Raw genomic sequence first — 19,877 nt, 5'->3', positions numbered from 1 at the left:
CATACTTTTATCACCTATCTTATGGATATATGATAAAAGTCAATTTTCATACAACCCCTTTAAAGTGAAGTCAATGAACCTTATATTGTACATCTACAGAACACCCAATCATATCAAATATGAATGGTAGGCAGACTGAGTGATTGGGCAGCATGTAGCGCCCCCTTCTGGCCTCAAAAAACAATATTTTGGCTATATTATGTTACGTTCCTGTTTGTACTGACTAGAAGAGCACTGGAGAAGAAGCCTGACGTACGCAAGCTATTGAAAATGATGTATTAAAAGAGAGCACAGATACTAATTTAGTTCCTTGCCATTATCAAGATCTCTGCTTGCTGTCAATAAATAGAAAAGTCTATTTTTACATTCAGAGAAGCCTATGCTGATCATGTCAATTACCTACCCCTCACCAGCGGGTATCCATTATTTTACAGCACATATACTGTACCCTTTCAGGTGGACAGAAGCCCAATCTTCAAGTATGTGACTCATTTTTGTGGTTAACCATTTAACCACTGCCACCCCTTCTTTGCATGAGTAGGAAGTGCTTTGGTGGGCGACTGCCCCTTTTCAACGCAGTGCCCTTTAAAATATGCCATCGGTGGCATAAAGATCTCCACCTTCACCAACTATGACTTTTCTTCTAGGACTCTGCAACAATGGGTCTCCGAAAACCGATCTGAAAACAATATATCCGCTATCTCACGAAGCCTCGCGTGCATATAAATTAAAACCAGATTGCTGTGCAGGATAAGTTTGCCAAAAAAGCATTAACCTGTTCCTGGCCATAAAGCCCATTGTGTGTGTGGGAGGGCACAAGGAATGAGTACAACTGGCAAGAAAAGGGTTATAGGCTGGAAACAGGCCCCTCTCTCGGGACAAGACAGCGCAGCAGTAATAACGGATCGGAGCCAAGAAAGAGGAACTTTACTAAGGAATGGTCAGGAGGAGACGGAATATTCTCCTCCATGTTGGTGGAGTAAAGAATGTGCGTTATCTCCAGGCTGAGCTGTGGGAAGAAGGTTTGACATCTGGGAATGTAAATCAGGTAAAGCCAACAGCAAAGATAGAACTACTATTTTCATCCTGAAGATGTTGTAGGGGGGGCAGCAGCTGAAAATTATCATTATTGGGGGTTCTCTTGAGGATCCTCTCCCAGAATTATACTATGAATCAGAAAGTTCTGTTCCATATTTGCATATAACCCAGTTGTTGTGTTTCCACGACGGGAGTCTCCAATGGCAGACCTCCACCGATTGGCTTATGCTAAGGATAGGTCATCAGTAGTTTTAGCCTGGAAATCCCCTTTAATTTACAGGATAATGGTGGCCCTGGTGGTCAGACTACGATCAATCAGAAAGTGATGGTATATGCTATCAGTATCTTGGCTGTCAGCTATAGGGTGCATTTACAAGGGCAGTTTGGGCACAGTAGATATTGTGCAAAACCACGTGAGCTTTTGCTGTGATTTTGATACATTTGCATTACAAAAACAGAACTACTGAACTGGATTATGATTTTCTCCAGCAGGCTTTTGGGGTATTTTGTCGCTTTCCTAATTTGTATCGTGTGCACACATCATCGTGGAGCAAATTAGACACAAGCTATCAGCCTCATATCCAAAATGGCTCTCTGCCCAGAAACAGCCAGACAGGGCCTTTTATTGTACAGACACACAATGGGCGTGCAACAGGTTACATCAGTAACATATAGGATTCTCATTTGTCGGATCATATAGAATCCCCCGCCTCCCCTTCTCCCCACCTCTCTCAAGTAGAAGCCTTTGTCTTTAACATGTGTCCAAATCTGAAAGTGAAAGTAGATATCCCTTTGTTCAAGAAGATTCTGTGTGTGGGGGATGGGGAGGACTGGGAAAACACTCAAGCAATAACATATAACACTGTGATTTAACTCTTTCCTTATGCAGCAGAGTTCCACATTAGGCTGAAGTCATTACAATAGCATAATACATTTGGGTTATACAAAGCGATAGACATTTTATAAATAATCATCATGTCTATCACAATCCCCCCTTAAAATGTCTATCCTCTAATTCTTTATCTAATTTTCACAGTCTTCTGCGCATGAGCCTATAACTGGAGCGCGTTGAAGGTTCGTTTTAGGGTCTTCAAGGGGGTGTAGGACTTGTCCACTCCTTCTGGGGATGCATCCAGCAAACTCATGGTGGGAGCGGCTTTTCCAGCATCAGTTTCACAGGTCTCTCTGACACAGGGGATAACACAGCAGACTAGAACAGAAAAGATAACCATCAGTTCACATACAACAGCGACGCCCGTCTGTGCCAGGATCCTTTACCACCCGCTCATCCATGGCGAGTGCTGGTCCCAAAAGTTAGCTCTTTTTAGTTAGTGCGGTCAGCTTCTTAATGGCAACTGCGTCTTTACCCGCGGGTCACGTGTCGTCTAGGATGTAGGTATGACAAGTCTCCCCTATCATCTTTCAGACACTCTCCTTTTTAGCTAAAGTCGTCTCTAAGGCCATTCTATTTTTAAAAAAGTCATAGTCGAGGTAGGTCCTATTGGTCGACTAGTCCCTATAAGGCGTCTCTAGTATAATTTATAAACCACTGCTAATTATAATAAACATAATTAATCCAGTCAACATTTATTTACCCTAATGATCAGGAAAATGGACTCGAATCTAGTTTTAACTTGGTCTCTAATTTTTAAAACTCGTCAGGTACCCCCCTTGGCTATCCTATGACGTCAATGTACACGTGTAGATCAAAGCTACCACCAGGGGTCTCTCTTCTCGCTCTAGCATAATGTTACAATACTAGTAGCGTGCACAGGTACGCACGGCGTGGGACTCCCTAATCTTCACCCACACCAAAGTCCCTCCTGGAGATAGTCCTAATGGTGAACACGTCCAAGTCGCCTCACCCTTGCGTCAGGGTTTTCCCACTGCCCGTAAGTCCCTACTCCTAAGAGGGGGGGATCCCTACCTCACCTCAGAGGGAGGCCATGGATTCCCTGGGCTCATTTCCGGGCATCCATACCCTCTGTCTGTACAAGTTAACACCCCACAGGGTGTGCCCTCGCCGGAACCTAAGGTCTTCTGCACTATCCCTAGGCAAATGGGAATTCCACTGACAGTCCATCTTAGGAGATCGGGGCAGGCGCAGTACTAGTACATTTCTCCTTTTTCTTTGGTAGCGCATGTGGTTGGCATTATCGGAACTGGCTCTTCATCTTTTTCAAACAAGGAAAACATTGGTGTCTGACAGGATGTGGAGGAGCATAAGGGCTTTACTAAGGCACACTCCCCTGTCCAATTACCCTCCAGGCGGGTCCTCTACCTCATGTCTCCACAAAGCCAGTAAACGTCTCCTAAGGACTGGACCTGATTCTGCATCTATTCCCCTCCTATCATACTGTAGGAGGAGCAATACCCGTTGGTGAGTTCCCCAAAAATCTCCCTCCACCCTGCCTATTTGCCTGGCAGGTGTAGTTTCCAGGGTAGTCAGTAACACTCTCTCCGGTGCAAAACACTTAAGTAGTTATAGAGTATTCCTTCTTCCATTTCTCACGGACAGTGTAATTAGCGGAAATGTTCGTGAAGAGACTAATAAACCACTCTTCAGCATCTACAGGGAGATTTAGGGGGACCATCCCCAAGTGTGGTCGGGCACTACCGCACACGCAACAGTTAGACTTGTTGCTCCTGTTAGCATTGTACCTCATCAACTCCAACCAGAGATTCTGGTCAGAGTAGCCAGTCGCTACTGTCAAGGTGTCCTCAAAAGGTAGGGTCGGCTATGATCATCATGTTCGTCAAGGTCTTTATCTTACGGCGGAGGGGGTTAATTATGGGCACAGGACTAAGTGAAGGCTTCCATTCGGCTGCATCTACCATATCCCTTATTTTAAACTTCCCTAAGGGATCTGTCCTCCCGTACCGGTATGTCCCCAGACTATAAGTCTCCCCGTCCCCCGGGCTTGGATCTCCCATGGTTAATGTAAAACCGCATTAAAACCAAGCAACATACTAAGTTCAGCCTTCCAATACCTGCTGTCCTTATTATTCTCAAGGAGGGTTATACGACTAATTAGGGATTTCCCGCTCCTCCCTTTCTTATTTAAGGCACTTCGCGGTTTATAGGACTAGTCTATTTCTGTGTTCCATCCCACTAATCCCCAATAACGGCAGTCTTCTCCCCAGACGTTATCAGTGGCGCAAACATATTGTATTCCCCGGGTATATAAGTCATATAACCAGCTGGACTGGGCTAAATCTGGCCTGCGGTGGGATCTTGCGCCTAGACACGGGACCACAGTACAATAGTCGAAGGAATATGCGGCTACTTGAGCATTGGACGAGTTATACTAGAAGGTAACCATACCCTCATATTCTTCCGACTAGGGATTCCGGTTGCCACCCTCCTCTCTCACTAGCCCTAACCAGAGTAATGTCTTTGGCACAACTTAAGACTGGTCTCCCGGATCTGAAGCTTTCTTACAGTATGAAGCATGGATCCATGTAAGTCTTTCGGCTAGTTTCACAGCTGTGGCAGTAGTCAGAAGCACCTGGTAGGGGCCATCAAATCTGGGCTCAGGAGGGTGCTTCCTGAGGAACTTCTTGACGCACACCCAATCCCCAGGCTGCAAGATATGTGTCCCAGTGTCTGCCTCTGAGTCTGGAAGAGAACACCTGTGCATAGGCTTTGGTTAGTTCTTTAACAACGGAAATCACATACTCAGTCAACACATCAGATTGTAATTGTAACCACTGAGGATAGTAACGACCTAGCCTTGGGGCTAGCCCAAACAATCTCATAGGGAGATAATGTATAATCCCCCCTGGGTTCATATCTAACACTGTATAAGGCTATTGGATGACAGTCTTTCCAAAGTGGCGTCATTTTTAAGTATCTTACTTTTAGCGTGCCACTACGTCTCTCCACCTTTCCACTACACTAAAGGTGGTACAGTATGTAAAAGGCCTGGGATACATCCAGAGCAGACATGACATGTTACATTCACCTGCAAAGTTTATACCTCTGTCTGACTCTGAATCACTTCTGGTACCCCATATTCACAGTTTACCTCGTTCATGAGCTTCTTTGCGGTTACCTACTTGTTTACCTTGGTAACAGGGTCGGCCTCCAACCTGCAAAGACATCAACAACAACAAGCACGTAGTCATACTTCCCAACAAGTGGGGAGCTGAACGTAGTCAATTTGCAATCCCTGAAATGGGTAGAGTGGTCCCGGCAAGTGTGGTGTGGCAAATTTACTTCTGCCCTGACTTACCCATGGCATAGATCATGCTAAACCGGACAAATGATGCAGCAGCTACAGAGAATCTAGAAGTCGCCCAACCTCTTTCAAGCGTCGTCGTCATTACTGCTTTACTAGGTGGGTCTTTCCATCCATCAGCTGGGCCATCATGGGATACAGGAACTGTGGTGGGCAAGTGCTGTTGACCGTTCACCACACGCTGTCCTGTTTCTGCTGCTCCCATATTAGTCCATTTATTTTTTCCTTCCTTGCTGGCTGGTAACTGTAAAAGTCTTTAGCATATCAAAGTCCAAATTTTTGTCAATGTCCAAAGTTTTTTTTTTTTTTTTTTACCACTGACTCATGCTGTCAGTATCTTTCTTCTTTCTTCCACGGCTTGAGGGCCGCTGCCTTTGCTGCGCTGTCAGCGAGGGTGTCGTCTCTCGCCTCTCCAGTGTAGGAATCGGTGCGAACTCTCAACTTTGTCAGGTAGAAGTAGGGCCTCCATGCGACTCTGTACCGCTGCACCATTCTCAATTGGTTGTCCTGCTAAGGTAGAAAACTGTCTGGCCTTCCATATTGGGCCGTAATCATGAGCTATGCCAAATGCATACCAGGAGTCAGTGTAAAGGATTGCCGGTCTTACCTCTCGCCACTCTACTCGCCTCAGTGAGGGCCTTCCATTCCGCTTATTGTACTGTGACATGCGGAGGCAGAGCTTCTGCTTCTAGGACATCTTGTTGTGTGACCACTGCATATCCGATGTGGAGTCATCAATCCTCACCCTGGTACCATCTGCAAAAAGCTCAACATATGCATTATCAACAGAGGTTCTGATAACTGTTTGCATATCTGCAGTTTCTTACTGAATTAGTACTAAATAATCGTTCTGATGTTCTATTTCACATGGCTCGGAATCTTGTAGCACAAAATCATTTATTTATTTTTTTTCCAAACCCAATAGCTGATCTACAACACCTAGATCATCTATGACCCAGATCACCTATGCCTCCCCCCTTTTGAACCGCAATACTCAATGGAAAAAGAGTCATTGCGTTCAAACTAGTAAACCAAGAGGCACAAAAACAAGCACTTTGTAGGTCAAGGTGACATTGTATGCAGCGAAGTCTGAGCAAAAATCTCCTTAAAAAAATTTTTTTTTTTTTTATTTCAGGTCGCAGTTAGCATTTTTTAACACAAGGGGGCGCAACACAAGTAAAATTTTACGTCACCCAGTGTAATAGTATTTCAGGGTATGACCAGCGTTTAGCTTTTACTCTCCTGTCGGAATATAATTATAGCTTCAGTGTAGACTGACACTAGAATATACAAAAGACTTAAAGAAAAACTAAAAAATACGGATGAATTAACATCCTACTCTGGGCAATTCAGTCCCTCTTTCTTCACATAAAAAGTAAAATTACTTCACCAAATTGCATGAAAAAGTTTGCTGGGTGACTATAGGGAAATTATTTCATCTGTAGGAGCCTTCCGTAACATCATCTGTCTGAGCATCCATTGGAGAAGCGGGCAGTGGAAAACAGAGCCCCTGGGAACATGAGAGAGCGTCCCCTGTCATGTATTCCTGGCCTCTGTCCCCCATGCATCAACTCCAATCTTCCATGCACTATAAACCAGCTTAGTCATCTACTATGTCCCAAGCTGCATCTCCACAAAGGTTTGTTTCCCTGAACTTATCACACATCCAAAGTGGCCACATCTTGGAGCGTAACAAAGTCTGGTCAAACGAAACCTTTGTTCAGACAATCATGATGTTAGCACTGGATACAGTGGCATTGGGAAATATAGGCTTCCCAAATGCAGCAAAATGGCCGCCAGAGGCAGAAAGGGGCGGGGCTACAAATCTCCCAAGTGAGGCAAAATGGCTGCCGGAGGAACGGGCGGGGCCAGGGGCAGCAGCACTCCCAGGTGAGGCAAAATGGCTGCTGAGTAGCAGCACTTCCAGGTGAGGCAAGATGGCCGCTGGAGGAGGAAGGGGCGGGGCCAGGTCCTGCCCCGGATGGGGAGGGACCGGAAGTAACATCACACACCCTGAAAGTGAGCACATGGGGGGAAATAACTTCAGGGTGGGGGCAGGCCTCACTACATTTACTGCAGAGTCACACTATGTTGGATTGTAAACATTGCAAGCACGGCCGCCATTACAGGGAGGGGCTGTAGTCAACACAAAGACATTACATTGTTCATAAGCAATACACATACCCCCCCTACATGCTTTCCCCTCTTCAATCTCTTAACTACATTATACCTCCTTCTAGCAATCTAAAAACACATTTCTTTCTGCTAGGCTTCCTGCTCATCTTCTGAAAACTTTCTACAATCTATCTTATCTGTCTATAACCTGGCATTTCTTTCTGCAACTTTTCCTGATCCTTTCCCATTGTTCAGTAACCAAATCACAAGCTCTATGACCTTTGTCCTTGCTCACTTTGCTCAACTCTATGCTACCTGCTTATTCTATTCTATTCAAAGTTTCTGCACACAGTACTGTTTCTTTTGTAAAATCTGCTTTCTTCAAATCCTTCCCATATAACCCTTCTTTCCCACTCAGATTACAATACGCATTAATTCTATAAAACACAGGGAAAGACAAAGTAAATAGAAAGGGTTAATTGGAAAAAGCTTTCAGTTCACTCTTATCAGCAGCCCTCCCCCCAACAATAAACACTGCACATTCTTTCTATAATACCAGACAGACGGGATTACTGGAGAATACCCACAACGGCTCAAGGTATATATCTCATCTACCTTTATAACAGCCCACCGTATACTAGTAATCCCCAAGAGCACTCCTTGTACACGATCTAGACAGGACATTTAGCTATACACAGAGACTGACGATTATTTTCAATGACCAAAACCTCAATAATATTCTGGAGAAATCAGCCGTCACACCACGGCTATATTCACCCGTAAATACCTTTCCACATATGAGAACATAACACGCTCAATCATATGGTAAGTATTCGTATCATAAATCTTCCTAACCTCACACTAGTTTTACCTAGGAGCACGTGTCACTGGCGTGTTCCCTCAGACTTAAACAGCCGAGTCCGCCCTCCCGACACATTAACCCTCACAGAATTTATCTCTTGGTCTTGTATACACAATTTTTAACCGTCTCAGACATAACAGACACAGCATACAAAATACCCCTTAAGCAGGTTAAAACGGTGGTCTTTTCCGAGTAAGAAAGAACTATATTACCTGCCTTTCATTGATTTATCACTCTGGACCAGGAACAGGCAGAAAAGCAGTCAGAACCCAGATCACATCGGTAGATTTACATAAAGCAATCTTACCGTGTTCTGTAGATTTTCGGGCCCCTGAGTTCTGCGTGCCATCCGCCGATCTCTGTATTTTTCCAGAATGAAAGAAATCAAAATCTCTTAACTCGGTCCACCCAGGAGACGCCACTGAACTGGATTATGATTTTCTCCAGCAGGCTTTTGGGGTATTTTGTCGCTTTCCTAATTTGTATCGTGTGCACACATCATCGTGGAGCAAATTAGACACAAGCTATCAGCCTCATATCCAAAATGGCTCTCTGCCCAGAAACAGCCAGACAGGGCCTTTTATTGTACAGACACACAATGGGCGTGCAACAGGTTACATCAGTAACATATAGGATTCTCATTTGTCGGATCATATAGAATCCCCCGCCTCCCCTTCTCCCCACCTCTCTCAAGTAGAAGCCTTTGTCTTTAACATGTGTCCAAATCTGAAAGTGAAAGTAGATATCCCTTTGTTCAAGAAGATTCTGTGTGTGGGGGATGGGGAGGACTGGGAAAACACTCAAGCAATAACATATAACACTGTGATTTAACTCTTTCCTTATGCAGCAGAGTTCCACATTAGGCTGAAGTCATTACAATAGCATAATACATTTGGGTTATACAAAGCGATAGACATTTTATAAATAATCATCATGTCTATCACACTACATCACAAAATGCAGCAAGAACACCCTGTGTTTTTACGTGTCTTTTACTGCACGTCAACCATGCCATGTGAATATAGCTTAATGAAACTACTTCCTAATAGAAGTTCTCCATTCTCGTTCTCTCTTTGCTTTCACTTCTTCCTTGACATGAGAAATTAGGTGAATTTGCAAAATAAGTATATACAAATGTTTTGGTCTTTTTTTAGGATTTTAGGCTCATAAAAAACTAATTTTAGAAGACTCCCCTAATATCCCACTAGTATTTTGTAGCCTACAGGCTGTAAAAAATGCTCTTCAGGTTCCTCTCTGGGGCTTGCCCTGGTCAATCTCCATGGGCAATTCCTTCATATAGTCAGATATATTTCCTTCTTTATTTTGGGACCTGTCTTTGGTTTTTCATCAGGGGTGTACATAGAAATCATGGATCCCCATAGCAATTCAGCGTTGCCTCCCCCACCAAGAAAAGTGCCCCCTCTGTGCCCATCAAAGTTATAGTGCCACATTTATGGCCCTCAAATTAATGGTGCTCAATCTCTGGCCTTCAATATTATAGTGCCCCATCTGTGGCCCTTAATAGTACCGTGCCCCCTCTGTGACCCTCAAAAATACCGTGCCCCCTCTGTGGCCCTCAGAAATACAGTGCCCCCTCTGTGGCCCTCAGAAATACAGTGCCCCCTCTGTGGCCCTCAGAAATACAGTGCCCCCTCTGTGGCCCTCAAAAATACAGTGCCCCCTCTGTGGCCCTCAAAAATACAGTGCCCCCTCTGTGGCCCTCAAAAATACAGTGCCCCCTCTGTGGCCCTCAAAAATACAGTGCCCCCTCTGTGGCCCTCAAAAATACAGTGCCTCCTCTGTGGCCCTCAAAAATACAGTGCCTCCTCTGTGGCCCTCAAAAATACAGTGCCCCCTCTGTGGCCCTCAAAAATACAGTGCCCCCTCTGTGGCCCTCAAAAATACAGTGCCCCCCTCTGTGGCCCTCAAAAATACAGTGCCCCCCTCTGTGGCCCTCAAAGTTATAGTGCTCCCTCTGTGCACCTCAAAACTATAGTGCCTCCTCTGTGGCCCTCAAGTTAGTGGTGGGACAAGGGATGTAGCCATTTGCCCCTGCAGCCTCCTGCCTCCATGGGCCCCCTAGCTGCAGTGTGGCTTGCCTCGATTGACAATGCTGCAGTTTGTCTCTTGTATTGCTACTTCACATGTAAATACACCCATTAAAAACAATGTTTTTTTCCCCGTGTGATTTTTGTGCATCTCGCAACGTATTTGCCAGGTGGCATCTGTAAGCGCAATTAGCATTCTTAACAAGTTGTAATAGTGCTAATTACCAAGCAGCACCTGCTCTTACTGATGCTGCCCAGCAATTGTTGGGAAAACGCAAGCTGTTAGCGCACAAATGTAATAGCACCCTAAGAGAATTGCTTATAGTGCAATTTCCAGATCCAACCATAATGCCTACCATTCATGGTTGTAACCCGCTGTATATACCAGGCTGATATTTGAGTCTCTTATTACCGGAGTTTAGTGGTCATTTACTTTCTTTTCAGTAAATTACAACAGAATAAAGTACATTTCCAGCAGGGAGCCAACACTAAATCTGATTTTGGGGATGACTCAGCTGCTCACAGATGATTCCAGTAAGATTCTCATTTTGTCTCATAGTTTGCTGTGCATTGTCTTACCTAACAAAAGGAAAACACACTTACACTAGGAATTTTATTGTGTCCCAGTGAATGAGACTCATTAGGCTTTTGTGCAAGAGTGGAGGAAAAAACCTGCACTGGATCACAGTATAAAGCGGATGGAGCTGCTGGAATATTTCCTCATCCAGGAAAGCTGCTGCATTTTCATAGGCATTTGCAGTTTTGCCAGGGTAGTAGCTATAGGCAGGAGCGTAACTATAGGGAATGTGGTTGCTCCCAGGCCCAGGACCCTTAGGGGGCCCATAAGGCCTCTCTTCTCCATATAGTAAGCCTAGTAGTATGAATAAAGCATAATAGTTGGAAGCCCTGTTACAGATTTTGCATTGGGGCCCAGAAGCTTCACATTATGCCTCTGGCTATAGGGGATGTATAGGTAGCAGTCAGAGGTGAAGCTCCGGGGCCCCAGTGCAAAAACTGTATCCGGGCCCCCAACTGTAATGCTTTATTCATAGTACAGGGCTCCCTATACGGAGAAGAGAGGCCTTATGGGCCCCCTAAGGCTCCTGGGCCCGGGTGCAACCGCACCCCCTGCCTCCCCTATAGTTACGCCAGTGGTAGCAGTCACACTCAGGCCCTGATGCTGGAGAGGGATGCATAAACCTCTGCTACATAAAAAGTCAAATGTCACATGGTAGGTGAGGGTGAAGAACAGGTCTTGGAGGATTGATCCCAGGAGGCTTCCAGTCGGAAAGTCCCCTCAGCTAGATTGGGCATTGCTATACCCCAAGACAGCTCTCAGTATGAGTTGACAAGAAAGCGCTCTAGACTGGAGTACAAAGGGGATGATATGGTAGACCCATAGGACATCCTACCTGGTGTGCAGAGGAGGTGCAACTCCTGTAACTCCTAGGTCAAATCACTTGAGGACTACTTGCTTACTGTAAACTTGATATTTGCTCTTAAATGCCAATGGGGTAACACAAGGCAAGTAGATTATCATAGTAACTATTACTCCAGAAGTGGCGTCAGTTTGGTGGTGTGCTAGTTGAAAGTAGTATCGGCATCGGGTGCACTTCTACACTCTTTCTCAGCGATTCTCCCACAGTTCACTGGGCTAATAATGCAGAGAATAGCTATAGTAGGGAAAGTTCACTTTAAACCAGGGACTCTCTCTAGTACTTAATCCCAGAGCTACTTTTAAGTTCAGCCTCATGTTCCACTACCTACACTTTACTACCGCTCTACTGGAGCCCTAGGTACTCCTCACTTCAGTTCATAGTAGGCACAGTGCCTTACATTATATAGCGGCTGTGCTTGGTATAGCAGCTCAATCCCATTCACTTGAATGAAGCTGAGCTGCTTTCAAACCATGTGAGATGAACCTCATTTCACACTTTTAGGGCTTTTCCAACGAGCGCATATCGGCCGGACGTTTTTCAATTCATCAGATCACATGGGCGTATTTCTGAGATGTAAAAACGCCTGGCCAAGCCATTATAGCACCGGGCATTTTTACGTCGGGCCCGAAACATAGTCCTGAAACTATGTTTTGGTCCGGAATACGTCGGCCGCTGCATGGACTCCCATGGGAGCCCATGGCAGCGGTCGTAGGTGGGAGTTTAGCAGCGTGGCTGCTAAACTCCCTCCCTCTGTTCTCCTCCCCCCTTTGCAGGCTCACCTCTGTTCCTCCCTGCTCGTTCTGTGCAATGGGAGGGGGTGGGATGGGGCGGAGCTAAGTGCCTGCCCTCTCCCCGCCCCTTGTCCATAGCCATCAATGAGAGGAGGTGGGGCGAACAGGCGCTTAGCTCCACTCCACCCACCCCCTTCCATTGCATAGAATGAGCGGGGAGGAACAGAGGTGAGCCTGCGATGGGGAGGGAGGGGAAATGGGCGATGGCCTGGTGAGCTCGGTGCATTTGCGCCGGGCTCACTAGGCCATCTGAATGGGTGCACAAATATTTGATTTGTGCACCCGTTCACCAGATTTTCCGCTCCCAACGTAGCGTATATCGGCCAGCCGGGAAAACGGCGGCCGATAGGTGCTCGTGGGAATAAAGCCTTAAGAAGAGGCCACAGCACTCACCCAAGCACCACAATCTCTTCAATTAGTTAGCTGATCCACTGGGATCCCGAACGGAGAACCTCGCTGGTTAACTATTGATGACTTATACTGAGGTTGGATAATCAATAGTTTAGTGCTGGAAAACGCTTTAAATTTAGTATACTTGGTGGTTTAAGCAGTAAAGGAGTTAATGTAATCATTTAAGGTGGTCTAGCACAGTACAGTGGTTAATGTTAGTATACCTGGTGGTTTGGAAACACTGAATGTGTTAATGTCAGTATACCTGGTGGGTGCAGTAGTCCTGTTCGCGGTCCCTGAGGACTGGAGTTGGGGAACACTGGTCTAGGGCACTGAGGGAGGTCATAAGGAGATCATAATACATGATAGTGTAGTGCAGAGAAGGAGGTTAATGTTGGTATACTTAGTGTTCCAGAGCATTGAGAGTGTTATTTGCAGTACCCCTGGTGGTCTAGGGCAATAAATAGGTTAATGTTGCATACCTGTGATCCAGTGGCTACTCACTTCTCCAGGCTCTAGCATAACTCTGGCTGTACCTCCCTGTTGGCTCCCTGCCCTGTTCATACAGATAGACCCCGGGAGGGGGTAGAGAGGACTGTGTAGTTGTAGTTATGCTGCTGCACAGTTCTGTCTATGATCAGGAAGAGTGATTCAGGAGCGCTCTGCCCAGTTATTAAAGGAGTGTCAGTTTGTAGGGAGGGGGGCCAATGTAAAGAGTAAACCAGGCAGCATCAGATGTATTTGAAGAAAATTTCAGCTTTTTATTCCTCCATAAAAAGACTGGCGACGTTTCGGCCTTGCTTAGGGTCTTTATCAAGCTCAGTCTCAACAGACACAGTAACATACATATATACAAACAGGGAAATAAGTAAATCACTTACAGGTGTATAATAGACAAGTGAACAATTCATTAATAAGTTAACCATATCAGTGCCTACACATACCTCACTAGGTAGCTCCAAAAACCTGCATAGTCATAGAGGCGAATAATAAATTTCCACCTGCTTGCAGCCACCACTAGGGGGAACTTTAGTGCTTGCTTTATACTGTGTTAATATTAATGTCAGTATGCAGTAAGCTCCCTCTAGTGGTAGCTGCATGTAGACTGAATTCTATCATTTAAGTATGTGTATGCAGCAGATGCACATAGAGCTGTGGGCTGTATACTGTGCACCATACAAAGATGAAAACAGGGAAAAAGGGGGACAAGTGGCCACAGGATGAGCAGCCAAGGGCCCTCAAGCGAAAAGTACAGTAGTTCATCACTACCTTAAAGAGGTTGCCTTATCTGAGTGGCCAGCAGTGGCCTGTGCAGGGAAAGTGTATAACTAGATATGGCTTTTCCCAGTTTAAATATGAGCCATAAAAATTTTTTTGGACTGTAATGTGGATAAGTCTCATTGAAGTCCATGAAAGCACTGGGAAACCTCTATAATCAGCCGTCCTGTAAGGACCATACGGGGGTGTTTTTTTCCAGAACTTTGGCTATATCTGGTATTGCAGGGGCGGAACAAGCTCTTTTTTGGCTCACAAAGCAAGGGTTTTGGTCACTAAAGTTTGACATCATGGTTGTCAGATTGAAAATCATTAACCCCTCCCTGCTCAAGGATATATATGTACATCTTGGCTGGGAAGGGTTTCACGTGGATAACCCCTTTAAATTTTCTGCACCCCTCCACTCCACTCCACTACACTCACTATTCTTGAGCATTTTAATTTATAATGCATACTCCCCATTCCCCTCTGCACATGAGCAGTTCTATATGCACTGAGGAGTGACCACCTTACCATTTACCTGTGGTAGAGTCTGTTGGCAGTTCCTTCACTCACCTGTCTTGCTTATTGGCACGTACCACATTAGCAGCTCCAGTTAGTTGTGCAGAAATGTACAAACAAAGCCTGCAATAATTGCACACCTACTCCTCTGAATTGGGTTCTACGCCACCTGCCCCTCTTCCTTGCTCAATTCAATACCAGACACAACCCATGGAAAGAGTGGCGCTGTTACTGATAAAGAAACTAAAAAGCCTTCTTTCCAATCTAAACAATCCAATCACTACAGTGGATGAAGGGAGCTGAGATGTCCAAAGAAACAAGGATCAGACATGTTGGATTTTAACATCCCTGGAGATCAGCGTTGCCAGAGATTTCTGGCAGCAGCTTATCCTTACTCTGCCAATGCAATAAACACGCACGCTCAGTCAATCCAATGTGTGTTTATGGAAGGGGTGTTTACTTATTCCTTCCCAGCCCTTTTATAAACATGAAGAAACTCCTTGATGTTCTGCATCAAATATAGCAGTGTACTATATACAAACCTTGGCTGCTGCAGAACATCTTTTTTGAGATACATGAGTTGTTCTCACTGTAAGGGCTCACACCCACTTGCGTTTTTTTTTAACACTGCGATATCGCTGCGTTTTTCTTAATGCGATTGTCAATAGGACTTTCTAATGTTAAAAACGCATCGCAAGTTGGTGCTTTGCAATTTTTGTGCGATGCGTTTTTAACATTAGAAAGTCCCATTGACTACTGCGTCAAAAAAACACAGCGATATCGCAGCATTAAAAAAACGCAAGTGTGTAGGAGCCCTAAGGGTGACTGCTCATGGGCGGATTTGAATTGCGAAATCCAGAGCGGGTGACCACCTCCATATTCCGCAGCAAATACCGCCCATAGCATGCTATGCAAAAGTGATTCTTCATGCGGATGAGTGGAATCCAATTATGGTTTCCGCTCGCGGATGAAAAATCGCAGCATGTTCCATTCTCCTCCGGTGTCTATACGGACAACTTCCATTAAAGTCAATAGAAGCCTTCCAACCTGTGGCCCATCCACAATTGACATTGTGGGTGGGCCGCGGATTCCACGGGAAAAGCAGGAGTGGAAAAAAAAATTGTACTGCGCATGTCTGACGGCAAACCATACCGACTATCCGCAGTACAGATGAAGATCAAGAAAGCAGATACGTGCTGACTCTGCTGCTGCCAGGGCTGTATTCCATTGCGGGATTCCGCTTGTGGAATCCAGCTCTGCCTTGTGCATGCGGCCTAAAGAAGTTCTGCAGAAGTCCGTATTCCAACCTATATTGCTTTTGCAAAACTTCATTTGCTTATATAAAGCTTCCCTACTTCAAAAAGAGGTTCTGCAGCAGCTCTGGGGTGAATTATAATACTCTGCAGACACATATATCTGTAATTGAGCCTGTTGCCCTCATTAGTATGTTGTTTTAACTCTTTCCTTTCCAGAGTGCCCAGTTTAGAAGGGGGCACTGCCAGTCAAGACCACCTTCAGGTCTGCAGGGTGCACCGTGTGCTGTGTAGCAGGCAGGCAGGGGAGTGATCCCAGGCTGGGAGGGAAGCATGTGGGAGGGGGGCAGTCTCATGACTCTCTCCAGGCGGGGCTGGCTCTGGCCGGACTGACTTGTTGGAGCCTCTAGTAAGGAAAGAAAGTGACAGGCTGCCCAGGGAAGGACGTGCTGACATCGGGGAGCAGGTAGGGAGACCCCCGTAAGAGGCCAGAGTATCCAAAAATGGCAGAATAGGGAGAGGGGATCATCAGGGAGGGGTAAGATCTGGTAAATATTAACCTCTGCCCTGTACGTTGGTGGAGACAGGCTGCTAGTACACAGGGGAACTACAGATGTAGCAGAGCTGAATTTGTCATTCAACTCTTGAAACTATATGGTTTAAGGTATCTGTAATGTTTGATTCCTACGTAAAACAACACATATAGTTTAGCACAAGGACTTGTGTCAAATGAACCAACTTAGCTCTGCTACATTTATATTCTAAAGATGGCAGGGACTGGTACATCTCTGACTATCCCTATACAAGGTAGAGTGTGTTATACCCCCACAGGCAGGTTGTGATACTTTGTTGTGTGTCCTATGCGAGAAAACTGCTACAATGATCATTTGTAACAAGTCATTTTGATGTATTATGACTACTGTCATTCTTATTTACCATCATCCTCAGTATGATTGATACTATCATTATTTATCATTCTTGGTTTTTATTATTGTTGCTGTTGTTACTATTCATTTCTTATTATGTTTATATATCAGATGCATAATAATGTACAGCATCAAAGTAGTGATAGTGACACATCAGTCCAAGGATGTAGCATTTGCACTTGGGTCTTGGTACCTGAGGGAGCCACAAGGCTCCTCTGCCAGAAAATAAGACAGCAGTATTATAAATGACACATGGTGGGTGGTCCTCTTACTAATTTTGCATTGGGGTCCAGGAGCTTCAAGTTACAGCATTCTGCTATGTTGAAGCTACACCAAGTGGTACATCAGTATACAATGTAGATGCAGTATGCACCCAATATCTTAACATAGTGCATGGTATGGTTTTCCCATATAATTTGGAAGCAATGTTCCCTTTTAAGCAAACTGAACCAGTAGAACCCTGTTTCGGGTCAGCACAAAGCAAAACCAAGCTTTTAGCAAAGTTCTATCCGGAAATCGGATTCTACTGGTTCAGTTTGCTCAATGTTAGTGTATAACACTGTCTCTAGGAGCCATCAAAGCTCTCAGGGTATCATACAGAGCTTTGATGGCTCCTAGAAAGTGTTATACACCAGTTTTATGGGTTTCTGTGAACTTCTGCTTCAAATTGAACTAATTTGGACCGTACCGAATTTGTTGCAAAAGTTTAATAAACTGACTCATGAACTTTTCAAAAGTTCCCTCATCACTACTCCTTTTTTTCCCCCCATACTTTCAAGTGTCAGCAAAATGATGCAGGGCTGATAAATATGATGTTCAGCCAGAACTGTTGATGTTGCATTGGTAAATATGCCCCAATGAGTGACCACATGTTCAATCACATTGCTGTTTTTGGCATAACTGAACTTCAGAAAAACCCATTGAAATATATAGGACTTAAAACAGAACACTTTTTTTTTTTTTCGTTCTGCAGCTCCTCTGAAGGAAATGCAAAACGGAAATCAAAATTGGTGATCTTAATGAGTTCTTAATAAAAGAAGAAAGAAAAAAAATTGTATTGTTAAGTTTGAGTTGTATAACTCACTGTTTGCAAATCGCTATATAGCCTGGGCCATGACTACAACTGGCGATGACTTTTGGCACATGGTTGTAGCCCCGACAATTGTGTCGACGTGACATTCTTAAATTGCATCATGTGATGACATGTTCCAACATGTTACATGTGACTTCTGCGACTCTCTTGCATCACATGCTGGAAGCAGACTTGTATCCTCAACTTTGGTGTAGTACTATGTATTTTGATTTTGTATCATTCGGTAGTGTTTATATGTTTGTGTTCCTGTACCCTCCATACAGATTTTGTAATGGACCTTGTAAATATTCCAATCACATACAGGGTTGTCTCAAATTATGACACATGGATGTCATAGTGGGTCCACTTTCTGGATCCTCGCTATGAGCCAGAATCTCTGACTACCTGAAGCACACTGAGCATCAGTATTCTATGACACTACATGCTGCACCTCATGTAAGCAGTACTGGTCAAGCAGCGTATAGGGTCTTAGACTACTGATGCACTGCCAAAGCACAGTGTATGTCAGGTAGTCTTAGAAGTAGTGTAGCCATCTTGGTTTGCCCGGGACTGGAGGGTCATTTTAAGTAAGAGCAGCTCTGTCTTACGGAGCTGGACAGCTATCTTCATACATGCCTATGGGGAATATGGAAGTGGGCCCCAGGACCATACAGCTGCTCTCATTGGCGGACCACCATGGTAGAGGGGATGAGAGATGGGTAGGTAAGCCCCTTTCTATAGCTATAAAGTTCTCACGTTGCTTCAATTATAAGGCGTTTTGTAATATATTTTATTAGAGTCAAAACACTGGCGTCCCGGTTATTTTCACAGATAGCTAGCATATGCCACACCAATTTCAAGTCCTGTCCTCCCCGGCTTGGCTGTATGTGATGGCTTGCGGGGTCATTGGGAGTTACAGAAACAACCGAGCAGGCTGTGCTAAACTGTTTCCATAACTTGCATGGAAGTGAATGGGAGTTATGGAAATGAGGTAACACAGCTTGCTGGGCTGTTTCCATACTCCTCATACTGAGTAATATTCAGTCAAGATAGGAATACTTTTTTTTTATGTAGAGCTGCGCAGCTGAATCGAGATGAGATGAAAAGCTCTGCAATGTTTCAATGTACTTTTGTTTTTTCATTCATAATTCACCAACTTCATAATTTCTGCTTCTCCCTGAGCTGGTGGGTGTAAACTTGCAGCTATGATGTCTCCCATACACTGCACACAGAGCGGAGGAGATCCTGCTACTCTATCATACACAGAGAAGCAGCAGCATGGAGGACATTATACAGCAGTACTGAGCAGTGTAGGTGTGATTTCATCTGTACTGATGATTTATGTACATTTTGAAAGTTCAATCACCATTTACATACTGGCTCCATTTTCACAAGAGGAAGAATAGTGTTGTATGTGCTGGGAACAGTTTGCCTTCCAGCCTTGGACTGATATTGCAAGATTCCCCAGGGGTTCATAACTGTTCAGTATATAAACTATATCAGATGCAGCTGAAATCCTTACTAACCTATCTGTCATGCTGCAGAGGTAAATGTATACTGTAGAAACTCATCTGATATTCTCATGGGTCGGATAATAACATCTACTGTATGAGGTCTACATCAACATTAGTTTAGATATCTTCAGAAATTAGGAGTGCTGAAGCTAACCAGAAAGGACTGGTTTACATTGCTCAAGTAGGCAGGCAAGTTACTAAAAGCATTACCACTAGAGATGAGCGAGTATACTCGCTAAGGCACATTACTCGAGCGAGTAGTGCCTTAGCCGAGTATCTCCCCGCTCGTCTCTAAAGATTCGGGGGGCGGGGAGCGGCGGGGGAGAGCGCAGAGGAACGGAGGGGAGATCTCTCTCTATCCCTCTTGCTCCCCACTGCAACTCACCTGTCACCTGCGCCGGTCTCCGAATCT

General features: G+C 44.8%; 1 protein-coding gene across 3 annotated transcripts in view; it reads left to right on the top strand.

The window, feature by feature from the left end:
- The first annotated feature begins 988 nt into the window (after positions 1 to 988).
- DNMBP (dynamin binding protein) overlaps positions 989 to 19,877 on the top strand; it is a 141,269-nt gene continuing 122,380 nt past the window's right edge. For 2 of the 3 annotated variants that reach the window (XM_066601127.1, XM_066601125.1), the window contains exon 1: positions 16,330 to 16,419. The gene's annotated coding sequence lies outside the window, so the exon portion shown is untranslated. Of the gene's footprint in view, positions 1,049 to 16,329; positions 16,420 to 19,877 lie in introns of those variants that run through there. The other variant, XM_066601126.1, reaches the window with a different exon arrangement.

The sequence above is a fragment of the Eleutherodactylus coqui genome, chromosome 4 (genome assembly GCF_035609145.1).
Source record: "Eleutherodactylus coqui strain aEleCoq1 chromosome 4, aEleCoq1.hap1, whole genome shotgun sequence".
Classification (NCBI taxonomy): domain Eukaryota; kingdom Metazoa; phylum Chordata; class Amphibia; order Anura; family Eleutherodactylidae; genus Eleutherodactylus; species Eleutherodactylus coqui.
The sequence above is the reverse complement of the archived record's forward strand: the minus strand, read 5'-3'. Positions and strand labels throughout refer to the sequence as shown.